Raw genomic sequence first — 24,870 nt, 5'->3', positions numbered from 1 at the left:
TTAGCCAAAAATATTAAAAAATGCGGGGGAAATCTTTTAGTTTACAAGAAAAAAATTGCATCACATATCACACAAAAGGGGCAACATGGTGGCTAAGTGGTTAGCACTTCTGCCTCACAGCACTGGGGTCATGAGTTCGATTCCCAACCATCTCCTTATCTGTGTGGAGTTTGAATGTTCTCCCCGTGTTTGCGTGGGTTTCCTCCGGATGCTCTGGTTTCCTCCCACACTCCAAAAACATACTGGTAAGTTATTTGGCTGCCATTAAATTGCCCTTAGTCTCTCTTGGTCTGTGTGTGTGTATATGTTAGGGGATTTAGATTGCAAGCTTCAATGGGGCAGGGAATGGTGTGAAAGAGTTCTCTGTACAGAGCTGCGGAATTAGTGGCGCTATATATATATAAATAAATAAATAGATGATGATGATGATAGTACCCTATGTATGGACATTCTTTTATAGTTTAGGTTTAATTAATATGTGAATTGTTTCTCCAGTGACTCCAATTACATTTAAGCCTCTTCTATGCTAGTAGTTTTCCCAACAATTAAAGTAATGAATAAATCTTGGCCCAGGCAGATGACATTAAAGGAAGAAAGTGGTCAAAATATTCAGTGTCAAAGTGGTATTAATGATACATTGTTGAGTAATAAGTAGGTTGAGATGGGTGAAGTATGTCTGAAGAATGGTGCGGTATATCAATGCAGTAATGCAGCATGTGTATTTCATATATGTCAGAGCTGACCTAGACTACCTGCTACAATGCTACAATGTCCTCTTCCACTTAGTACAAAATGCTCTGCTGAAAAAAATCCTACTGTTTTTGTCATTGTAATCTGGGCTGAATTAGTTAATTTATGTTTAAAAACACCCTTTGCATCAGTTAATTATGCTCAGGTAACTGCAGTAATAACATAAAAAATAAGTTAATCATGGGGAAAGAATTTCACACTGGGTTGTAGGACCAGGAATGGTCAGTACTAGGCATAAATAATGGATCTTGACCTTTTCAAGTTCTGCACATCCACACCATGAATCTCACATCCACACTGTGATTCTGATAGCCAGTTGAGGCAGTTTTAGGCATAGTTAGCCCCAAAATGCAGGTTGTGTGGTCACACATCAACCACCAATCATCATTAACATGTTAGAAAATCACAGGAGTAACAATGTCTGTTCTAGTTACAAATGTGGAGTTTATTGAAGAAACCAAAAGCAGGCAGGAAAAACACAATCTCTGAAGTAATGCTGGCATGACACATAAGCCAGAGTTACACAGGAATTATGCAGTAATATGACAGCCTGAGGCACTGCAAAATATAATCAAGACCACTAAAGATATTTCTGGTGCAAGATTACACAGACAATGCAAAGTAGTAAATAATGTCTCTTATAGAAAGTCTGATGCAAATATTCACAATCCAATTATAACTGCAAAGCTCTTCTGGAGACCAAAGGATAGTTACCGCAGTCTGTGTTTGGGCGATCTGAGTTGATGCAGAACAGAAGACAAGAAACAACTGAAGCAATATTAGGAAGTAACATACTTGAATAAAGCAACCCAGTATCACGTGTCAAGAATGAGCAGAGCAGAACCAGCAAAACTGTATGGTGCAGTCCAGAAATCAGGATACAAATAAATATTGAAGCAGGAACTGATACAGGGACTGAAACAAACAGGTCAGAATACAAGAACAAAAAAGCATCCATGTCCAATGCTATCACTTGAAAGTAGTGCATATTAAGTGAGGGTTTAAATACTGAAGTCTACCAATCAGCTCACAGGGGAGGGCACAACTGCACTGCAATACAGAACTAATTGAAAGCAGAAAACTGCTCTCAGAAGGAGGCACGGCTTTGCTATTGGCAGATCTGAGTGCTCAAATGACACATGGCAGATTTAATCCTAACATAACATCTCATTTAGGAATGTTCACATAATTATTGGAATTGGAGGAAAATGAGGTTGATGAAGGCCATTTTCTCACATAAGGGATCTATTTATGAAATCTAACCACATGCACATGATCAGTGTCATGTATGTAACACTGGGGTAGCCACTTGCTGGTATTAGCGCACCTAAGCAAGGAGGCGCGGAGTCTAATGCTCCCCCCAGGGGCGAACGGAGGATTGTCAGGGGGGGTTTCCCCCCCGACCCAAAAAAAAAACCACCCCCCGCGAGAGCAGCAGCTCCGTTTCTTCAGCGCTGTCCTATACACTACAGCACCGCCGCGGACGCTTCTTTGACAGCGCCGCGGCTGCTGTATAGGACAGTGCAGCTATAGCGGCCACTTAGTTAGCGCAGGGGGGGTTTCTGGAGACTCAGAAACCCCCCCTGCGTGCGCCACTGCTCCCGGTGTTCACCAGTGGCCCCCACACGAAAATATGGTCTTTGTTGCATGAGGTGCGCAGGTCGCGGTTCTCCGAGTTAGTCACCAGTGCAGTGGTATAGAGAACAGGAAAGGTCGCAGAGTCTAATGCTCCCTGGTGTTTACCAGGGGCCCCCACACGAAAATATGGTCTTTGTTGCATGAGGTACGCAGGTCACGGTTCTCTGAGTTAGTCACCAGAGCAGTGATATAGAGAACAGGAATGGTCAAACGCTCTGGGTCAAAACCAGCTGGAAGCACAGTACAAATGGGTGATCCAAGGGTAATCAGTAACAAGCCAAAGGTCAGAACCAGAACGAGCTGTGCGGTACCAAAACGAGATCCAAAATATCCAGAAAGAAGCCTAAGTCAAGAGCCGAATAAGGAAGCAGAAAGTAGCAACAGGAGCGCTGGAGTAGGTGTGCACCAATACTCTGGCACTCTAGTGGTGTCAAAGGCTTCCATAAATAGAGGGAAGTAATCTCTGATGGGCAAGAGAGAATTCGGCAGTCAGGACACAGCCTACTGCCGATGGAGAGTCATGGAAGCGTCCCGTTGCCTAGCAAAGGGACCCGAGTACCACTGCGGATGCACGCGCAGTGCGCTAAACACAGGCAGAACGTTCCATGGCTAGGCACCAAGATGTGAGTGGTCAGAAGAAACAGGCGACCGTCCCCATCAGTGCCGTAACTAGACATTTTAGTGCCCTGGGCGAGACAGGGCACCGGCGCCCCCCATCTAAGTGGGATTTCACAAGTGGGTGTGGCCAACCTAATGTGGGGGTGTGGCTAGCACTTTATTGAAAGAATTCTGTTACACATATTTGCAAATGCATGATGAGAGAGCGAGAGAGAACCTTCATTGTCTTTATTTTTTCACAGCCTCTATGGTGCTATAGATCCGGTCTCATTCTATATTCAAATGAGCTGTATTCTCTAACTTATAATAGTATAGAAAAAAAAGTTAGTTACTGATTAATTGAAGTGGTTCAGTGCCAAATTGCCATTACATGCACTGTTAGTAAATGAACCTTAATGACTCATTGTAGTACATTCACTACTTTTCCTCTTAAAGTGGTCACTCACTGTACCCGCTTACATTCTGCTGACACTCCCCATAGTGCACCCCCTCTACATAATGGAAGGGTAACTTGACACTGCTGTCCATTCCCCTTACCACCTGCAGCTTTCACTACCCAACCCTAACACCTCAATGCCTCCAGAGGAGGTCAGTCATGGAGATGTCACAAGAGTTCCCTCTCACCAGTGAGTCTCATGTAGGGGTTGCTCAGCCTGGAAGTCCTGCAGCCGGGCGCCGGTGCAATTCCTCTGCTCAGAAGTGGCCACACACTCCCGATATACGGATTCCCGGTCCCCGTGGGAGGCAAGGGCCACCCAGGCCAGGAGCAATATTAGTAACGGGGCCATAACCGGAGAACCGGCACTTCCGCATTTAGTCCAGTTGTCAACATCGTCCCCTGGAAACAGAGCTTAGCTTAAAGGTGCCGGGCAACACTCAAATAATTATTTGCTGTGTTACAAATGCCGAACTTCCTGCGTTCCACTGACAGGAAGTTCGGCATTTGGAACGCAGATGCGTTCCAAATGCCGAACTTCCTGTCAGTGGAACGCACATGAGTTCCACTGCAGAACTTAAGGGATCAATGTACAGAGGGATGTAGCGGACGGCTGCTGCGCCCCCTTGGCCTTGCGCCCGGGGCGACGGCACCGCCCGCACCACCCTCGTTACGGCTCTGGTCCCCATCACCTAGGGGAAGTGCGGGGACTGCTCCTGACAATCAGGTAGCATCTCTGAATCTGTTTACGTCTTGGTACCTTTACTTTGAAAACTTTTGCTAATTATAAAATGTTAACATTGTGTGACTAGACATTTAACATCTATTTCAATAGGAAACACAGTTGAAAATATAAAAAAAAACAAAACATTTTATTTAGAATAAAAAGCATTGTGAGAACTCTAAAATGTGAAAAGTGATTCAATTGTTCCTAGACAAAGCAGTTATTATTAACCCTATGGGGCATATTCAATTGTGCCGTTTCCACGGCGTGTAAAAACTACTACCGTTATTATGGTAGTAGTTAGCTGTATTTCAGCTCGCGGCGAGAATCCAGCGAGAAAATTACCGTAGTAACGTTTTTTCCGTGCATTATTACCTTAATAACGGTAATAATGCGCGGACCGCGAGATATTTGGTGTTTCCGCCGACAATTAAATATCCCCCTATGACTGCATCTTGGAGCTTTAGGTCATACTTACCTACTTTCTTTAGCTCCCCTTCCGGGAGCCAGCCAGTGGAGGGGGGCGTGAGGGGGCGGGGCGGCCAAAATCGCGTCATTTCGGCTAAATGCCGCAATTCATTGGGAATCGCGCCGTTTGGGATCTAATTCTGCCCACTTCACTAGGAAGTGGGCACTTCCTAGTGAAGTGGGCAGAATTCGGGAGATTGCCACACTCGCCCGGGATTCCGGGAGACTCTCGCAAAATGCTGGAGTCTCCCGGACATTCCGGGAGAGTTGGCAAGTATGCTTTAGGTTATTGATGCTCATTATGGCACCAATGTTGGTTTTATAGCATGTTAATAGCTGCCTTATACAAGGAGCGTTCAGTCTGTGTGATTATAGCCAGGGACTTGTTTCGTGCAAATCACATACAAAGACTATTATCAAACATTTAATCCTATATTCATTATAAATGTTGTTTTTTCTTTACTATTTCACAAACTGTGCTTTATATTAAGCATACAAATTACATTTGTAAAGAGCAATGTGATAGCAAATTGTAATGTGATTATGCACAGCTAGCGTGGAGTGATACTGTTTATTTCACTGTACCTCTTGGAAGCCACTATTTGACGTAAGTTTATATGTAATGATTTGTATTATTGGGATGCAGAAAAATCTGGAAGTTTTATAATTAAAGGCCTTATTCACTCCTCTGTAACAGAATGACACTCATACATTCAACGTGCATTCTTAAAACCTGGCAAGTGTGCTTTAATACTGATAGTTCAAAAAATAAAAGGACCTGTACATACACTTTCTGACAAGCATTTGCTTTTCATAAATTTCATTGTTACAGAGTTCCAGAGAGTGTACTCTTGGTTTAATATAATGGAATTCTATGGAGTTCTCATTCAGTACAAAGTGCATTGTGCTGCAGGGACACTTTGAGAACATGCTTAGATCACTCTTTTATCTGCACTTTTAACAGGATTTGTTTTAACAACGTGTATATGATGCATAACATCGTGGCCTTTTGCTTTTTAACCTGTATCAGATGCCATCAGAAAGCTGTTCTGTAGATGCAGGCAGATTTTCAGATAGTGCACATCTTTTGTGAGCCACCAGTAAGATTTGGAGAGAAAGTAGATCATTTTCCTGGTCCCGTGGTATGATGTGTGTGCCCAGCAAGAGTAATCTGGGCCTCAACCATGCTGGAGTGAGCAATCTGCTGTGGGGAACTCCGGCCATGAAGGTATGCCTGGCTGCTAGGATACTAGCTGGGTTGAGGAATAATTTGGGGTTTATCTCCTCCTCCTCTCCTATTTCGAGAGACCGGCTGAAAAGTGATAGTGAGTTGGAACCTGAATAAAAACACTGGCCAGCGTGCTTGTCTTGGGTTAAGTCTACTGGGCAACTGCAAATATATGACAGGATCTTGTGATCAGTGAATACTGTCACCGGGTATAGAGCCAACTACAGTAGATGTCTTCACTCCTTGAGTGCCAGCTATATGGCTAGGATTTCCTTGTCCCCGATGCCGTACGTTCACTCTGCAGGCAGCATCTTGTGGAATATTCACAGGGGTGCAGTTTCCCCATGGTATCCCGCTGGGATAGTTTCTGCTGTGCTGTTGCCGGAGTCATCCCTCTCCAGTATGAAGGGTGGAGAGGTGTCGGACTGTTTGAGGATTAATAAGAGCGGGATTTTCTTAATAGTTCTATATTCACATATTGTTCATAATCAAATAACAACCTATTATATATTGCCAGCAAAAAGTGGATATTTAAAATGAAAAATATAGGTGTGTCACAGTGAATTCAAGTAATTGCATAATTGTAAGTATAAAGTGGAATTAATTGTTACAATACAATAAACTCAACTAGTTATTCCATTTCACATTTAGGGCTACAGTTGTGACATTTCATCCTAAAATATTACACCCCTTAGTTCATAGTGATTGATTAATTCGCTATCTGCTGTTTGTTCACTATTAGTTTCAATTTGAATTAATTTGCTTTACTCTATCTATTATCTATATTGATTGTTTAACTTGCAAATCTTTATCAGGTATTTAATTTTTTAATTTAGCTTACTTTGTCTATATTCTCTTATCTGGCTTGTTATTAATTAGTCTACTTTTGCTATCTATTAACTGTTAATATCTCATTTCATTGTTTGAATTTCCGCTGTCTATATTCTCTTATATGGCTCACTTATTATATTGCACACAATATAATACAACAGGTCCTCTGGAGCTAGTAAGTATCCCCGATCCAGCCTAATCTGGCCGGTATCCTCACTGCATCCTACATATGTTTCACAGTCTTTCTTTTTTCAATGTCTAAATGAAAGTGGAAACGCAAGGATCATTTGTGAATGTGAGGATTGCTTTTGCTTGTGTGAGACAATGCGGCAAGTGGGTGAGGATACAAAACAGGTGCAGACTAAAAAAAGGGAATTCGTGAAGGGGAAATAATGATGGCTGTGAGAAATATGAAGCTGCAAAGAGAAGAGGAATTTGGAGAGGAGAGTGGAGGCGAAAAGGAGTCGGTGAAAGAAAGAAGGCACATTTAGCAGCTTCCTGGTGGAATGATGTGAGAGATGAGGATGGATATGGAATAGTTGGGTAGGTTTTGAGAGAGTGGGAAGGAACAATTTGCCCACGTAGTGCAAGGCAGTGTAGAATGCTTTTTTTTGCCAATCCTCTGGTTAGAATAATGAAGTATGCAGCCTCTAAAGCTTGTGTATGTGGTCCAGGACACTGAACGTTAGGACCAGTGGATCCAGCAGTCACACAGAGATGGCACCAGCAATTATAGTAGAGCTCTGTTAGTCCAACAGCCGAAAAGAGATGCAGTTCCAGTAAATTCTTTAAACAGCCTTATTTTATGATAATAGAGTTGGGCTCTATTGATCACTGGGCCTCCCAGTTATGGGCACTGCGTAGTACATTGAGCCACTAGGGGACGAGCTTATTATTATAGTCTAGCCACCAGGCAATGTCAGTCTTCTGTATTGTATACTAGTCATCAGCCCATTAGCTATTTCTTGAATATTATACACCTACAATCTACTTTGTGTTGTATGCTCATCACATAAAAGTTTCTGTAGTTACTATTCTGATATGTTTGGGGTCACTGCTGGGTAAATAGTGAATGAGTAAATAGAAATGGTAGGCATGGTTGAGGGTACTTGGTTGGGGTTTGGCCCACCACTGACAATTTGCTTTATGACATTCTGGCAGATGGATATATTAGACGGACACAATAAAATTTATGAATGAGGCAAAATACTTATCTGATTTTTGTTAAAAAGGGGACATTCACAGAACTTAATTGTCTATCTTGAATTCTCCAATATTCAAGGCTGGATAATTATATTGTGAGTCATATCTATCTTGGTAGTTGATGCAACCCAGTTCCATTGTATTTTAAAATATCTTTTTTAACATTTAATTGTACAAAAGCATGGAAAATATTCGTATTGGCATTCACTAACGTTAGTAATGGGACAGTGCCTCTAGTGGCCAGGTTAATATACATTATTATTTTATGCTCTTGTGGCATTTCTTTATCATCCTTTTTGGTCTCATATCTCTGAGAATTTGGAATACTCTAAACATATTCTTATTGTTTTAATTTTTTTTAGATATATTTTCATTTTTTTAATTTAATTACATTTCTGCCACTCATGGATTGTTGTCCAAGGGATTGTTATTCCTGTTTCAAGTGTTTCCTACAAATTTGCTTTTTGTCATGATCCCCTCAATGTACAGTGCTACATAATACGACAAAGCTTCATAAATGAAAGATAATAATAATAATAATAATAATAATAATAATAATAATAATAATAACGGCATTATGACCCTAAAGTATGGCTCTTGGGCGCCATCATTTGTTAGTTACCTAGATCTCCCCTTCTACCCCCTGTAAGTCGACAACCACTTTAACGCTCAAATTAAATTTTTTCGCCCTCCTGAAGTCTATTGTTCTGCTCCCTATGGTGCATATACACCATTTTTAGTACCAAACCACTGTTTAAATCAATCAATCAATCAATCCTTATGTATAATATAAAAAACAGACCCATATTATGATGGCTACCATAGATATTAGTCCTCAATTCTAGTGAGTAGTGTAAACTTCCCATCCTACTTTTCGTGGCTAGTGCAGAAAGCAGACTGCAATCCTGATGGTTAGCATAAAATACAGACCCCAGACTATGTTGCTACTGTAAAAGTAAGACCCCATTCCAGGAGGTTTGCATAAAGTACAGAACCCAAACCACATTATTAGAGTAAAAAGGAAGGCCTTAGTATAAAAAGCATACTACAGTGCATGTAACTAGCATAAAATACACCCCCCCAGACACTATTTATAAGGTGAATAGAAAATCTCAGCCAGAGCCCTTTTAGTGCTGAAACTCTATCACCACCAGTATCATTGGTGATAGAGTTCCTATTGCACACCTTGAATTGAACCTTTTTGCTACTGCAATTGCAGGAAGGGCAACTACACACTATAACCAATAATATAACTCGTTGTCCTTGCACCCAGCAGGAAAACACAGTGCAACTGTTCCTTGGCCACAACTTAGGACACCCTACTCCTCCTCTACTCCTGCTCTAGACATGTCCCTATGTGTCCTCTTCATAAATCGGGAGTAACCAAATGTCAATACCACAATTAATGTAATTTATAGAAACAGGGACAAAGGTGCAAAAACAGATTCATTATACCATAATACATTTAGTATGATTTTTCTCTATGTGTCATCAATGTCTAACATCAATGTCAAACACAAAGGGCCTAATTCATTAAGGAACGTAAACGCGATATGTGGTATGTTGTGTAATATCGCACTACGCATGCCCAGAAATTGGCTATATGCCGGTGAATGCAAGAACATCTAATTCATTTTCAAGCGCAAAGGACACTTATGATTTGAAGGGCAAAATGGGAATGGGAATGGGCGTATGCACATAGTCAATGTACAGGGCGTGCCAAGCTCTACTCAAGTCCAATTCAAGCTGTAGGTATCTCTAAAGTGTGTTATTTTCAGTTGTATCACTTGTACCAGCTACAGGTCTGGTGTAAGTGTCGAGGGATAGTGATGACGGACGTGTGTATACATGCTAGAACATGTGTTTGCATTCAAGAACAACTGCAAAAATGCATTTTATGTACAGTAGACAGTAATTACATCCTGATAAATGTATTACATGGGAAAATAAATGAAAAAAAAAACATTTTTATCTTTAGACCCACTTTTAGTTGAATAGAGATGTGCCTATGCCCAAATTACGTGCGTTTTAATAAAAACCAATTTACATTCATTTTGCATGCCTTATTGAATGTTGCCTTAAATGCTTCTGAGATGTGCAATATGTATTAGCAATTGATAGAATATCTAAAGGCCATGTCTGACAATGGTCAAGCCGGTTGACCTTGCACCAATGTCATTGTAGCATCTGTACATCTGAGGTGACATTGACTAAAGCTTATTGGAGGAACTACTAGTGCCCTATTTTATTGATTCAAATATAATACAACCTTTGTGAATACCAGTCAAGCTACTATGTTGGTGGCATACATCATTGCCTGCAAGGCACAATTTGTACCTTATATTGCATTGGTCTTTGTGTCCTTGGAACATAAAAATAACACAGGAACTCAGAGTTTCGAAGAGGCAAAGCCTCAGACAGCCACTGAATAGAAATGTAAGAGCATTTTCTACTTTCGCTAATATGGAATTGTAATTCCTATCCCATGGAAATGTGTTTTGTGTACTAGCGACATAATGAGGAACAAGTATCTGCTACCATGGAAACAGTTAGATGGAACAAAAATGTATCTTGATACAATGGTTTCCAATCTGACAGTGCAATATCTAAGTTCCATCATTACTGCGTGTCTTAGATTAAAGAACGTGACACCAATTAGATCCATTTTACATTCAGCAGATTTTCAGTTTTACCATCGAGCAAGCAGAAGCGGTGACAATGTGGCATCTTTGTATTTCTTGTTATATGGCGCCAGGTGTAAAGATTTTGCTTGACGTCTGCAAAATCCTTTGAGACGGGATATCTGCATGCATCTCCCTATTTTTCTTTACTTTGCAAATTAAATTTAAACAATGGGTTTTGTTTTCAAAGGCAGCAAAGTTAGATCTATCGAGACGTTACCCAGAATAACATTTCATTAATCTTTTGATGTCTTAGAGGGAGCCGCACTGGGCTGATTGAGAGTAGACCAGCGGGGGATGTAATGTGAACGTCTAATGGGGAGCTGTGGATTTGTACATTAAACTACAGAGCTGCTAAGGATACAATAATACGATGTTAATCTGCCCCCTGTCACACTCATTTTTAAACTAGGTCATGTTCGGGGAGACTGAACCTTTAATGTAATTTTCGTTTAAGGAAGTAACATTAAAACCCCGTCAGCTTTCAAGTCTCTCAGCTGGAGATCTCTTGTTAAAGTTTCATCAATTACCAATGAAATGCAGCAAGGGGAGTAAGGAGTGAAATCTGTACAGTAGCAACTTGGGATTCTGCACAGGTTCTTACTGGTTTTTTACTTTCTGAAAGCCCCATACAATATGTTGCAATGCAGAGAACGGCTTGCAGACACTAGGGGCCTGAGTCATTAAGGAGAACAAAGCATAAAGAAGGAGTATCATTTACACCTGGGCAAAACCATGTTGCATTGGAGGGGGAGGTAAATTTAAATGGTGGGGACAGATTTATAGTTGGGGTAGGGCATGTCCTAGATCAACATTAAATTTCAGTGTAATAATAAAGGTATTACCTTTTTGTGTGGTAAATGAAAAAACAGCCAGTATTTAACTTATTTGCAAAATAGTAAACTAGTTTGCACCCCTTGCATTGAAACATGGTTTGTCCCAGAGAACATTTATTCCTTTTTTGCCTTAATGACTCAGGCCCTAGATGCCTCCAGCTTTTACCTTATGGACAGGGCAGTACATTATAGTGTGGTTGTAATAGTGCAAGTCTCTGTATTTGGTGTTCTAATTTATGGCAGGACATTGCTGCTGCAGAACATCACTTGCTACTTCTCCATGAATTTCTTGCATTCCCATTTTTTTTTGTATCTCATTCCACTGTTTGCTATGACAGTAATCTGTTGTGATTAACAGCACCATTATGTTCATACACATTGCCATTTCCAACTTGTGTATTAAAAAGAATCAGTCAGACTGCTCTCTTTAGATTAGTTGGCCAGAATTCTTCCTGAAACACCAAGGACGAGTAGATACTGCCTTCCGCTCTGAACAGTTAGGTTGTCAGATGTATGTTTGCTTATTCCTGTCTCTGTACATGAAACATGTTCGGTTTGTTTCTCTTCATAAAACATATCCCTCATTCAGTGCTTTTAATGGCCCTGTTCTTCTGCCACACTACTGACATGGAAGAGCAGCAGCTGTCAGCTTCTTACCCATGATGCTGCCAGCTGATGTTACTACATGTCAGTGGTATGCTGGGAGTGTGTAGCTGGACTATGATGTCACAGCCCACTATGACAGGAGCAGAGGATGTCAACATCTTTCCTTTCCTCTCTGCCTGCCAAGGTAAGAGATTTAGAGAAAGATGGTTGGATGGAAAGTGTGTCCAAGATATGGCTTCTTGGGCACCCATAGACCTTCTTCTGGTCCACAGTAACACACAGCTCCACAATTCTGAACATTTTTTCTACCTCCTGTATCATGCCATATGACTTTTCCACTGGTTTAAATAGAACATTGAGAATATTAGACATGATTTTGACACAGAAGCCCCATTTTCTGCTTCTTCCTTCCTCACATCTACTTTATCCCTTACATGTTTTACTGTCACTTGCATCTTCCTACCTTCTTATAAGCAAGCTACCTTCAAAGCCATTATTAAAAAAATCCTCACTGGTACCTTTCTTCAAACCTTTTCAGCTTTCATGCACTCTCATTACTGCCCATCTCACACAAACTACTTGAAAAACAAGTTAAATTGGAGTTGTTCACATATCTTTAGTCCAAATTAGACCATTACCCCTGGTTTGTGCTTTCATTACTTAGCAGAAATAGCTCTTATTAAATCAGCTAATGTACTACTCATTCCTAAATCCAAAGGTCCAAACTCTCACTTCAATGGGAAACCAAGATCTCACACTATCTTGGATCTCTTTAACTATACCTTTTAGTGTCTACCATGCCAGCTCTACTGCATGTTATCCACTCTATTCTACAAGCCTTTCCTTGGAACTCTTTTCCTCTTTATATATAGAAATGGTCTTGGTTGGCTTATTCAGTTCTTTGTATTACAGTATCATCTTGTTGCTGATGACACTCAATTCTATCTTCAGGTTCTGATCTCTTATCACTATTAGAGGGTGACTCTGTTTTCATGCCTTCCTAAAACTGAACAGTAATTACAGATGTAGATAATATTCCAACCTTTCCAATTCCACATATAGGAGCAATATTTGATGCTGCAATTGCATTCACTCTTCGTATTCATGACATCATTCCTTTTTCCTGTATGGTTCAACAATTGCTAGACTATTGCATCACTCTCCTCTTCCACTTAAGACTCTGGCTTCACTGCAATATGTAATCCTGCAGCTCGACTCTTCTTCTTCTCTCTGTCAGTCTCTGTCTCCCTCTCACTCACAGTCACAAATCAAAATCCTACTCTAAATGTACAAAGTCCTCAGCATTCCCGCACATCCTTACCCTTATCTCTATTCTTACATACTTCATATAGTTTTCTTCTCATTTAGATTCTGACTACCTCTTTTTACTCACACCTTCAGGATTTCTGTGATTTTACACCTATTCTCTGTGGTCATCTCAATCATTCTAACAGACTGTACAATTCTTGTCAGATTAATGACATGAAAGTACAGCATATTGTAATATCCCATAATTGTTATAGTAAGTTGTATTGATAGTGATTGAGTAGTCCTCAGACTGGAGCGAAATCTCAGGATTGGAGATAGACGCAAAACTGGGAACCAGGAAATAGCAACACCTCTGGTAGAAATGAGGTACTACAAGAACAAGGTCTACAATCTGCACAAACCAGATCTCCAACTCCTGACACAGACTACACTAACAAAATCTTCAAGCTCCCTCAAAATCTCTTCAAACCAGCTTATAAATTGGCCTCCTATATAACAAAACACACTCTGTCAACTTACATGTTTCCTTGCTACTTGCTTCTATGCCATTCCACTAGATTACAAGCTCTTTGGGCAAGGTTCTCACTCCTTATCATTGCAGCAAATTTCAAAATCATTTAATTACTGTAACTGATATGACCATTCCATAAAACAGGTGGTATAAAAATGAAAATGTATTTATGGTGCCCGACAGTATCTACTGTGATAAGGTAAATTAATAAAATAGAAATAAAATTAAAAAAGTGTAAACAAAAAAGATAAACATACCACCTCCATTTTAATCACCATAACTTTCCTTAAATTGCAAAAAATTACATATTAGATGTAAAGATATATGGGAGAGACAGAGAAACACATTTTAGGAAACAATTCTGGTGCTACTTTAATTGCTTGAAAATAATCATGAAAAGGTGTATATGTGACTATTTCTGTTTAGTGTAGTCATTGTTATCCTAAAGCATCAGTAGATAAAAAATAACTTGTATACTAAACTGAAAATTAAGATACAAAGTCAGTGACGACAACACACACCTAGCTATAATTATCACTTTTTTTGTAAAATTAATCTGTCACCATGTATCTAGTTAAAAACGTGCATTGCAGACAAATGCTATGTCCATCTAGGCTTTTACTTCAGAGATATTTAGCTTTGAATACAGTATTTATCTATTTACATGACAAAAATACAATTGTTGCCAGAGGTTATCCTTGGAGGTGAGTGCATCTGATTTTAACTGTATTTCAATGGTGTTTGAAGCATGTAGATCAGTGTAGAACAATGAGGTGCCCTTGACACTGGGATGCAGGCTTAAATGTTTAGATCAAATCAAATATAAACCAATACCTTATGTTTTCATGTTGCTAGTTACACACAGATATGCAGTGTTAAGGATAAGCACTGACAACAATTGTCTTTTTGTTTTGTATACATGTAGGGTGTTTATTTTGCCATGCAGCTGGAACCATAATATGGGATTAATCAACCTGGGCTTATTTTTTCTTTTGTCTCAAAATATTGCCTTATATTGTTTTAGCAGCTGTCTATGAAGTCTATTTAAGGCTCACAACCACTCCTTGCTAGATGTAAGCTCCTATACTTGGGAGGTGAGCACATCTGATTTTGACTACATTTAATGGTGGTTAAAGCATATAGGTCTGTGTAGTACCTGCAGACAATGAGGTACTCTTAAAACTGGAATGCGGGCTTAAATGTTTTGATAAAAATATGAACCCAGAACTCATGTTTTCATTTTGCTAGATACACATAGATATGCAGTGTTAAGGGTAGTTAAAGGCTAGTATATATATATATATATATATATATATATATATATACATACATACATACACACACACACACACACACACACATATAAAAGGCAAAGCTGGCTCTTCGTAGCATCTATTGATATTTTTTGGCTCTTAGTTTCTGACTGGTTGGCCTCTGCCCTATAGGAAGTGTATTCATATGTAATGTGTTTGTTCATGGAGCATCGCTCTTTATATAAGTGACTATTTAATTTGTGGAGCACCAAGTTGCGACTCGGGCTGAACCGTGTCAAGTGGCAACTCGGGCTGAACCACATGGAATGGCAACTCGGGATGTACCGCATGGAATGGCAACTTGGGCTGAACTGTATCTAGCGACAATGTCTCTGGAGCAGATTGGAGAGGCAGATCCCATTGTGAATCAGCCTGTAGGGACTGTGCCCTTTCAGGACCAGGATGTAGGGGCAGAGCCCTCTCAGAAGCAGGCTGTAGCTCAGAAACAGAGGCAACTACTGGCAACTCAGAACTGGAGGTAGCAGCTGGTGACTCGGAACTGGAGGCAGCGGCTGGTGACTCGGAAATGGAGGCAGATGCTGGCACTTCAGAACTGGATGGCACCCCGGAACAGGATGCAGAGGATGGCACCTTGGAACTGGAGGCAAAGACTGGCACCTCGGAATTGGAGGCAGAGACTGACATTTCAGGACAGGTGACAGGAGCTGGCACCTCTAGACTGGGGGCCGAAACTGTCACCTTGAGAAAAGTGGCTGGAACTGGAACCTCAGGTGGCAGAGACTGGTGCATTGAGACAGGTGTCTGGAACTGGCAAATCGAGACAGGCGACTGGAACTGGCAACTCTGGACTGGCAATTGTAACAGTTGCCTCTGGAATGGCGACTGGAACTGATGCCTCTGGACTGATGGCCAAAACTGGCGCTTCAGGACTGGATGCCAAAACTGATGCCTCAAGACAGGTGGCTGGAGCTGGTGCCTCTGGATAGGAGGCTGGAGCTGGTGCCTCAGGACAGGTGGGTGGAACTGGTGGGCTAGGCCTCATCCCAGGGAGCAGAACAGGCTATAATACGGGATCGGGAACTGAAGCACAAACACATTCAGAAGGGTGGAAAACTGTCGAAGTAATAATTAACAAAAACTCTATATTACCAATTAGTTCAATAGAATGAACCAATGAACTTGAATTTTGTTTATGTGTGTCTTTAAGAGAACGGAGAAAAACACATATTGCATAACAAGAGACACGTTGTTAGTAATTTTCCATTACTGCACAATTCATGAGAAAAACAGATTAGATAATTGTCATGTGATTGTACTTAACAATATCACTGGATATGTCCAAAGAAATATTGGCACTGTTAAAGGTCAAGCTGACCATCCAATAGAACATGTTATTTTAATGATAGAGTGCCAGCAGTGATGTAAGCTAGGAAGGTGTGTTTTAAAGTAATAAAGGATATCATCTCTATAAATGTAGGAGCAAATCAAATATAGGGTGTCAATTGACATTTGAGGCCCTGGGCGTATGTCTGCTTCGTCCAGTATGGCTGTATCTATGTATAATACCTTTTTAATAAATTATAGACATATTATATTTTGGAAACCTGCCCATCTCATTTATTATTTAAAGAGACGGAGAGAAAATAACTTATACAAGGGGAATAAACAGAGGATGGTTCTGTAGACTGTCGTGGTCTGTGGAGAGGACAGTCTTGTAAAAAGTGTATATTACTGGCACAGTAGAGACATAAATGATTAGTTCTTCTGTTCCGCTCCTCTTTGGTCAGATTGGGGCGTGGACCACCTGTGAGCCTGGAGTTTGTTATACCACAGTTCTTGGTAAACAGTAAATTTGTAGCAGCACTATAAAGAGATGATGTTGCACTGATTCAGCAGCAGAGAAAGTTGGATGAGACAAATCAACAGCATCAGAACAAAATCTGACAGTCTCCGTAGTGGGTCTATAACTAAGGCAGAAAATTTAGCCAACTGAGAGCATAGTAAAATTATGTCTGCTTGTAGAGTTTGTAGCAAAGATAGTTCAGTAATTTGTGAGGCAGACATGTTGCAAGAGGACACAAATGAAAAACAATTGCAGAAAGAGTCCCAGAAGAAAATTTGAAACAGGATCTTTAACACGACTCCAGATCTATCTTTTGAGCTGGTCATACTGTCACGCTTCACAGGTATAGAGCCAGGGATGTGATAAAGAATAAAAGTGTTCATTGATTAAAATACAGACAAATAGTACTGGATACTGATTGCAAGGAATACTACGGATGCAAGTAAAATGATTAGATGAAGAAAGACCTGGGGGTAAATGTATCAAGCTGCGAGTTTACAACTCCAGCGATTTTCTCAGGAGAGTTGAAACTAGCCGATGTATAAAGCTGAGATTTCATGCAAAATCGCCAGAGTTGTGCTTCTGTCAAAATCGCTGTTTGCAAAATCGCCAGTGATCAAACTCCCGACTGTTTGCCACTGCAGCTATACAGCTCTCAAATGTATGAAGCTGCGAGTTAGCAAACTCAGGAGAGTTTGCTTCAAAACACGCCAGATACAACACGCTGCTTGATAGCAGCGTGTTGTACAAACACATCACTGTTACACTGCCCTGGCAGTGTTAAAATGTTAAAGAACAGATAAAAGTTGAAAAAAAAAAAGCGTGAGGTCCCCCCGCTATTTATGCTTAACCCTAGTGCTGCCTGACTAGTGCTGGTCCCGTAAAAATCGGGGAAAAATTTTGCGTGGGGTTCCCCCGATTTTAACTTTACCAGCACTAGGCAAACCAGCCAGGGTTGGCGGCACTATAGCAGGGAGACGCGCGGCAGGGGTCCCCCTGCCATAATGACTAACCAACCAAACGACTGTTCAGCACTGGGCTGGATTCCCTAGGGAGTGGGGTCCTCTGAAAAAAACGAGCGGGCCCCCCCCCTAGAAAGAACCAGCCCAGTGCTGATAGCACTAGGGCTCTTCCTACCACCCCTGGGCTGTGGGTAGTAGGGTAATACAGCGTAAAGTAGTTAAAAAAACAAACTGACACCAATTTTGTTTGTGGAACTACAAGTCCCAGCCAGCCAGGTTGCCAAAAAAGTGTGGCCATGCTGGTGCTTGTATAACTACAAGCACCAGCATACCCACGGCAGCCAGGGCATGTTGGCACTTGGAGAACCACAAGTGCCAACATGCCCTGGCATCCCTGGCTTGCTGGGCCCTGTAGTTCCACAAAGAAAAAAGTTTACAAAGCCACAACACCCTCTTATAAACCACATACATTTATTAAAAATGATAAAACCCACAATAAAGACACTAATCACCCTCTTTTAAACCACAAGTATTTATTAAAATAATAAAACCCAAATACTTACCGATGATGCCTTCTTTCTTGCTCCAATGTCACTTATTATTTGTAAATCCATCTTGCCGGCTTACCCCAGTCCCAGCCATTGATACCTCCATAAGGGAATCTGTGCCATCAGGAACTCTTCGCCCAGAAGGGGCACATATTTGTACATCCCGAATCTTGAGTCTTGATTGAAGATAAAAATAAAAAAAAGCCAGGAGCCGCCGCAAACACCTCCTACCTAGTAGGTGGTCCGTTCCGCAATGCTCTTACGTTGTTTGCGTAAGAGCTAACTACTGCATTATGGTATTTTCCCACGCTAGTGGGGAAATCACATATTACAGTATCTAGCGCTTACGCAATTAACGTAGCGCATTGCGCATGCGCTACGCTACTTGCGTAACCTGTAATACCTGTAATACCGGAGCTCCGGCAGCTGTATGACAGGTCAGTGTAACAGTGATGTGTTTACATCTCACTGTTACAACACAGGAGAGTTTGCCAAACACAGGAGAGTTAGCTAAACTCGGGAGTGTTTACATCGCTCAAAATCGCCAGAGATGACCAGCGATTTTGAACATGAGTGTCAAAATCGCAGCTTGATACATTTCCATTTTTTTTTAAAAAGCGATTTGCCGCGATTTAAACACGCTGGCAAACTCGCAGCTTGATACATTTACCCCCTGGAGTAGTGATGTGAAGCGCAAAAGCATAGGAGAAGCAGGAGACAGCAATGACCAGCACAGGAAAGAGACAGAGGCAGGCATAAATAGGGAACACTCAGGTGCAGTAGATAATTGGTGCAACAAGTTAACCCTTAGTAATGACAAAGGAGAAAAGACACAATAGCAGCACCTCTGATGAATAGAGGTACTGACAGATAAACATTAATGTAACAATTCCAAGGTCCTGGAGGCGGGAGCTGCCAATACAAGCAGCATGCAATGCAGAAAGCTGCAGGCATATCTTGACAGAGTATATGGCCAATAAGAGAGCCTTGAAGGACTCTTACCGGGAGGGAGGGTGGGGGATGATTTAGAAGTGGAGACAGAGAAGAAGCGGTTGGCAAGGTATGAAATGAACCATGCAAGGATGGAGCCAGGAGGGCTTAGAGAAAGAAGGGTCTGCAAAAGGAGGGGGTGGTTCCCGGTGTTAAAGACCACCGAGAGGTCCAGGAGGATGAGCAGGGAGAGGTGACCCCTGTATTTAGTTGAGAAAACGTTGATAGTAACTTTGGCCAAGGCGATTTCAGTGAAGAGGAGGGGGTGGAAACTGGAATGAAGAGGGCCATATAGGGAGTTGTCGAATGAGGACAAAACCCCAAAATAACTGTGCGCTTTTGGTTATAGTATACTTTTATTGTAAAGAACAGGGGAGAAAAGGGGAGATAATTATTAGATAATCACAAGGATTAATTCAAGAAATAGAATCATTAAATCATCCTTTTAAACTATTTTCATATCATATGATGTCTCTTAATGAGAATGAGAAATCCATATACTCTCTCTCCATTGACAATACTGTCATTTATTTTAAATTTAGGGATATTTGGTCCCTTTAAAGTCTATAACCTTTCTAGTATTATTATCAGTTTGATCATGACATCTATCTCTGACACAAATCACACTATAACTCCTGTGAGCACTCAAATCACCACTCAAACCAGGGAGTGGCAGCTGTCAATAAGACCTGCTAATCCTTTAAGTACTTAAAAAGTACTTTAAATAAAAAAAGGACAATTTGCCAAATATTTAGAATACAAATATATCGATCTTTTATGGTAGTGAAGGAGTGGTGACTGCATATGTCTTAGCACTCTGGTAATTGTATAGTGTTAGTCTTTGAGTGGTACCACTTATTATTATTATTATTATTATTATTAATATTATTTTTATTGTTATTATCATTTATTCAATCATATTACGCAGCACTGTACAAAGAATATGTATCCATTCACATCAGTCTCCACCCCTTATAGTCTAAATTCCCTACCACACACAAACAGAATAATATATTAAATTATGTGTGGCTCTCAGTACAGAGTTAGCATTTCTGAAATATGCTATCTACATACTGTATCTGGGGCTAGTTCACTAATATGCAGATAGTCCTATATTCATACAATATACTACTTTTCTATCTCACTTCTGGGAGGTGCTTAGTGGAGGTAGTAAAAGAGGCACCAAGTGGGGCTTGAGAACACATTTAGCAACAGCAATTATGGAAGGCAACTGTGTCATCAAACCCCACACACATCAGGAAACACTGAGTTCAATAACACAATGCATTTCCTCACCCCCCTGCCATGGTGTTTACTGAGGTCAGGGCCTGATTAAGGGAATGGAGGCCCCTGGGCTAAGGGGGCCTCCATTCCCCTGTGAGGGCCCCCCATGATCCGAGCCACCCCCCTTCCACCTGGTGAGCCGAGCCGCCCCCAAGGCACTTACCTCCTTCTCCTGGCATTGTAGTCCTTCCCCGGGACACGCTGTATGCGCTTTACTGAGGAGATCTCAGTAAAGCGCAGTAAAGAAACTTTTTTTTTTTTTTTTCTTAAAGCGGCAACGCACAGACTATGGTAATATTAATTTTATTCCTAACCCTAACCCCTAACCCTAACCCCTAACCCTAACCCCTAACCCTAACTCCTAACACTAACCCCTAACCCTAACCCTAGCCCCTAACGTAAAGGTAATACTTACCTGGGTCCGTGCGTTGCCACTTTAAAAGCCGAAATTTCCAAGTGGCGCATGCAACTGACGTTATTTGGAAGTGTCACGATATCCTGTCATCGGATTTCCTCTGTGTCTCTTTACTGGTAGTTATTTTTCTATGTCGCTCTGTTCATTATCGGAATAATTATCTAGCAGTAAACAGTGTCGGTGTTTACAGCACCGATCACTCGTTTACCACCGCTATTCTATATGATACATTGTTATATTGGTATATTCTTATTTTATTTATTGACTTCCCCACTTAATGACACCGGTGTTATAAGTCACTATTTTGAATAAAGTAGATGCTGTTTTAGCTAAATATGTTTTAGGGTCATATGTTTTACGGGGCTGTAGTTTATTCTATAAATTGATCATTTCTATCATTTGTACCCTCTGATCAATCAGAGAGATCTACTGATAGTTTGTTCTTTTCTACTTTTTATTCTTTTATTTTACTTACGTGTTTTACTTTTCTTCAGGCACAAGTATACTGTTTAAGCTTTTGATATCCCAATTCTTGACAAGCAATACTTTTTGAAATATGAAGAAATACTCAGAACTGCAACTTCTGAAAAATGACTTTGCATAGATAAGTTCAAATCCCCTCCGGAATGTTTATTTTGTATTTTTTGTATAATCCAAGCTGAATCAATAAAATCTGTTGCTAACTGACTGTAACATAGTTCTGAACTGTGGCTGTGATAAAGGATGAATAAAATGTTATATAATTGGATGTTGCTTAAATTTAATCGAAATTTTTTTGGTTTGAACTTATTTAGACATTTTTAGATGATGCTTCACCTGTTATGATTGTATTGTGATGTAGTCAATTTGTCGACGCCTTGGCTGTTGACACCAAAACGTCAACAGTCAGAATGTCGACAGGGTCGGTGTGTCTGCGTGGCTAAAATGCGTGGCTAAAATGGCGGAATTATGACTGTCGACAAGGTCGACATGGAAACGACAATGCCACAGCCAGCTGCCACACCTGCCAGACAAGCTGGCACAATACAGCCGCTGGATTTGCCTTCACAATACAGTAAATAATGCAGTAAAAAAATATAACATCAATACATGAATAAAAAAACAGCATTTCCCACACAACATTTTAACCCTAGTGCTGCCAACCTAGGCTGGTCCTAGTAAAATTGGGAATACAATAAGCACGAAGTCCCCCCGATTCCATTAGTACCAGCACTAGGCTTTGCCAGGTGATTTTCACTTGACTAGCTTACTATCCTGATGAAGCCCCTAATGTGGCGTGAAACGCGTTGAAGAGAAGGCTGCACTACACTCATATGCTTACTGGATTCCATTTCATCTACCTAAGAGGAATAGTATCAGTTTGCTTCCACTTGTTCATCGTGGAACACAAGAGACTGTATGCACTGCATTGCCTGAAGCCGAACACCAGAAGTTCGGCTTTTGGATGCAAGGAATGTTCCAAGTGAAAGGAGACTCTTCAGATAGCCATCAAACAGCAGTGCGCCACAACTATTAGGTATGTAACCTTATTTATGGAATCCCTGTTATTCTAGAGAGACCCTACCTATGCTACAGAAATGATCACCAAGAATACTTTGTAACAGCGTGAGTACACCTACATTTTTGAGCATGCACTATTGGATTTTTTTTGTACTACTTTGGTTATTAGCATTCCCTCACATCACTAACGAGTGGGGGTGTGAATGAGAAATCCCTTTGATTCATTTGGATTGAAAATTACATATATTCACAGATCAAAAGTAGATTTTTTATAAGGACCCTTTATTAGGACATTTTCTAGATGATAATAGATTTAAAGAATAAATATTTTGAATGCCAAATGTATTGACCTATATCAGAAAGTTTTATATTGTGTGTTTTAGCTCCATTGAAGTATTTATATTAAAGAAGCATGTTAGACCCAGCTGGAAATGTTCACTGTTGATTTATCTATACCTATGTAGGTCACTATGATTTAGTTAGTATACATATTTTATGTGCGCCGTGGGATTATATTATTTTGATTTTTGCCAGCTGGGGCTGGTGGCACTATACCGGGAAAGCCACAGCGTGTAGTCCCCATTCCATAATCACAATGAACCCCAGATGAATCAGGACGGGGATGGATTCCCAAGGGAATTTTGGTCTGCAATCAAGAAAGTGTCCCACCAAAGGGGTACTCAGCCATGTGCTGAAAGCACTAAGGCTCTTCCCACACCCTTGGTCAGTGGGTGTGGGCTGTAGTGAAGGGCTGGTCCGCCGGCTTGTGGGTGCATTGCAATTTGAATGTCAACATTGTGACTGTCGACTTTACTACCTGTCAACACTTACAATGTCCCCATTTTAACCACGTAGACAGACAGAATCTGCCGACATTCTGACTGTTGATAGATTAAGCACCGACAGATCGTAGATATATATATATATATATATATATATATACATACACACAGACACACATATATATATATATATATATATATATATATATATATATATATTATCTTATTACCTCCTGATGAAGTCTAACCACACAACAGATGAAACGCGTTGAGGTTATATGTTCTCAGTCTGGACTTACCTTTGTTATTGCTCTGGAAGTATTGGCGTCACTTGGCTATTGGACCTAACAGCGGGACTAACTGTATTCTACCATCTGTTGCTGACTGCCTAAAGATACCCAGATAAGCATGTTTTAACAATTTTTTTATGTAAGTGCATTACTTACTTTTTCTGTGCAATAAATTCCCTGTGTATACAGTGTTACACTATGTTGATTTATTTTTGCATCTACTCTGTGTACTGTTGGAAGTCTGAGCAGTGTTATCTAAGAGCCCAGTCCTAGAAAGAGGATTTTCCTTGGAAGGATCAAGGGACACTTGGAGATTACTCCATTCACAGATAAGATATAAAGTCTTAATATTTGGTACGCATTTGCACTACTGGAACTCCTGGTAGTTGCATGAAGTCTCTACTCACGCTTTTCATATTTATTCACATTTGCACTTCTGTGTGAAATTATCACACTTTTAACTTTGTGTGAATTATCCATCACTCTATTTATCAGTATTAGTACTGTCATACCAACTATATTACACTATTGCAGCACCATGTTTCTTATGTTTTGTTCATATATATATATATATATATATATATATATATATATATATATATCTATAATATAAATGTCTAGTGGCGTGTGTTAGTCTGTCTGTCTGTGTGTGTGTGTGTGTGTGAAAAAAAAAACCAAGCTGCAGCGCCACCTGCTGGGCAGAGTTATACACTGACCTATATATTTCTTGAAGGAGAAGTGACAGTTGGGAGTGGTTGGTGGTTGCCGGGGGTGACAGTGGAGAGTTTTTAACACCTTAAGTAGCTTTATTTGACTAGAATGCATGAGTATCATGCACGGGTTAACTGACCTACTAAACTCTTAGTGTGTGTGGGAAAAAAACCTCAAAAAGGGCTGAAATTTGGTATACTGACATTATTGACGAGTTGAGGGGTCAAACTCATTTTCGTGAGGTAATTTTACCTCATGAACACACATGTGTACAGTGACGGATCCAGGGGGGTGCGATCGGGGCAATCGCCCCCCTCCCTAGCAGGGGTTTGCTGCCGACGGTCCGTTTGGCAGCGACAGTGTGCTGTCCGGCTGCTCTGATTGTGTTTTAAACACAATCAGAGCAGCCGGGCAGCACACTGTCCCTGCCTGTCACTGCCGAGCGGACCTGCACATACTGTGCAGCCCCCGG

This window comes from Mixophyes fleayi, chromosome 1 (genome assembly GCF_038048845.1).
Source record: "Mixophyes fleayi isolate aMixFle1 chromosome 1, aMixFle1.hap1, whole genome shotgun sequence".
Lineage (NCBI taxonomy): Eukaryota > Metazoa > Chordata > Amphibia > Anura > Limnodynastidae > Mixophyes > Mixophyes fleayi.
This window is presented reverse-complemented; position numbering follows the sequence as displayed.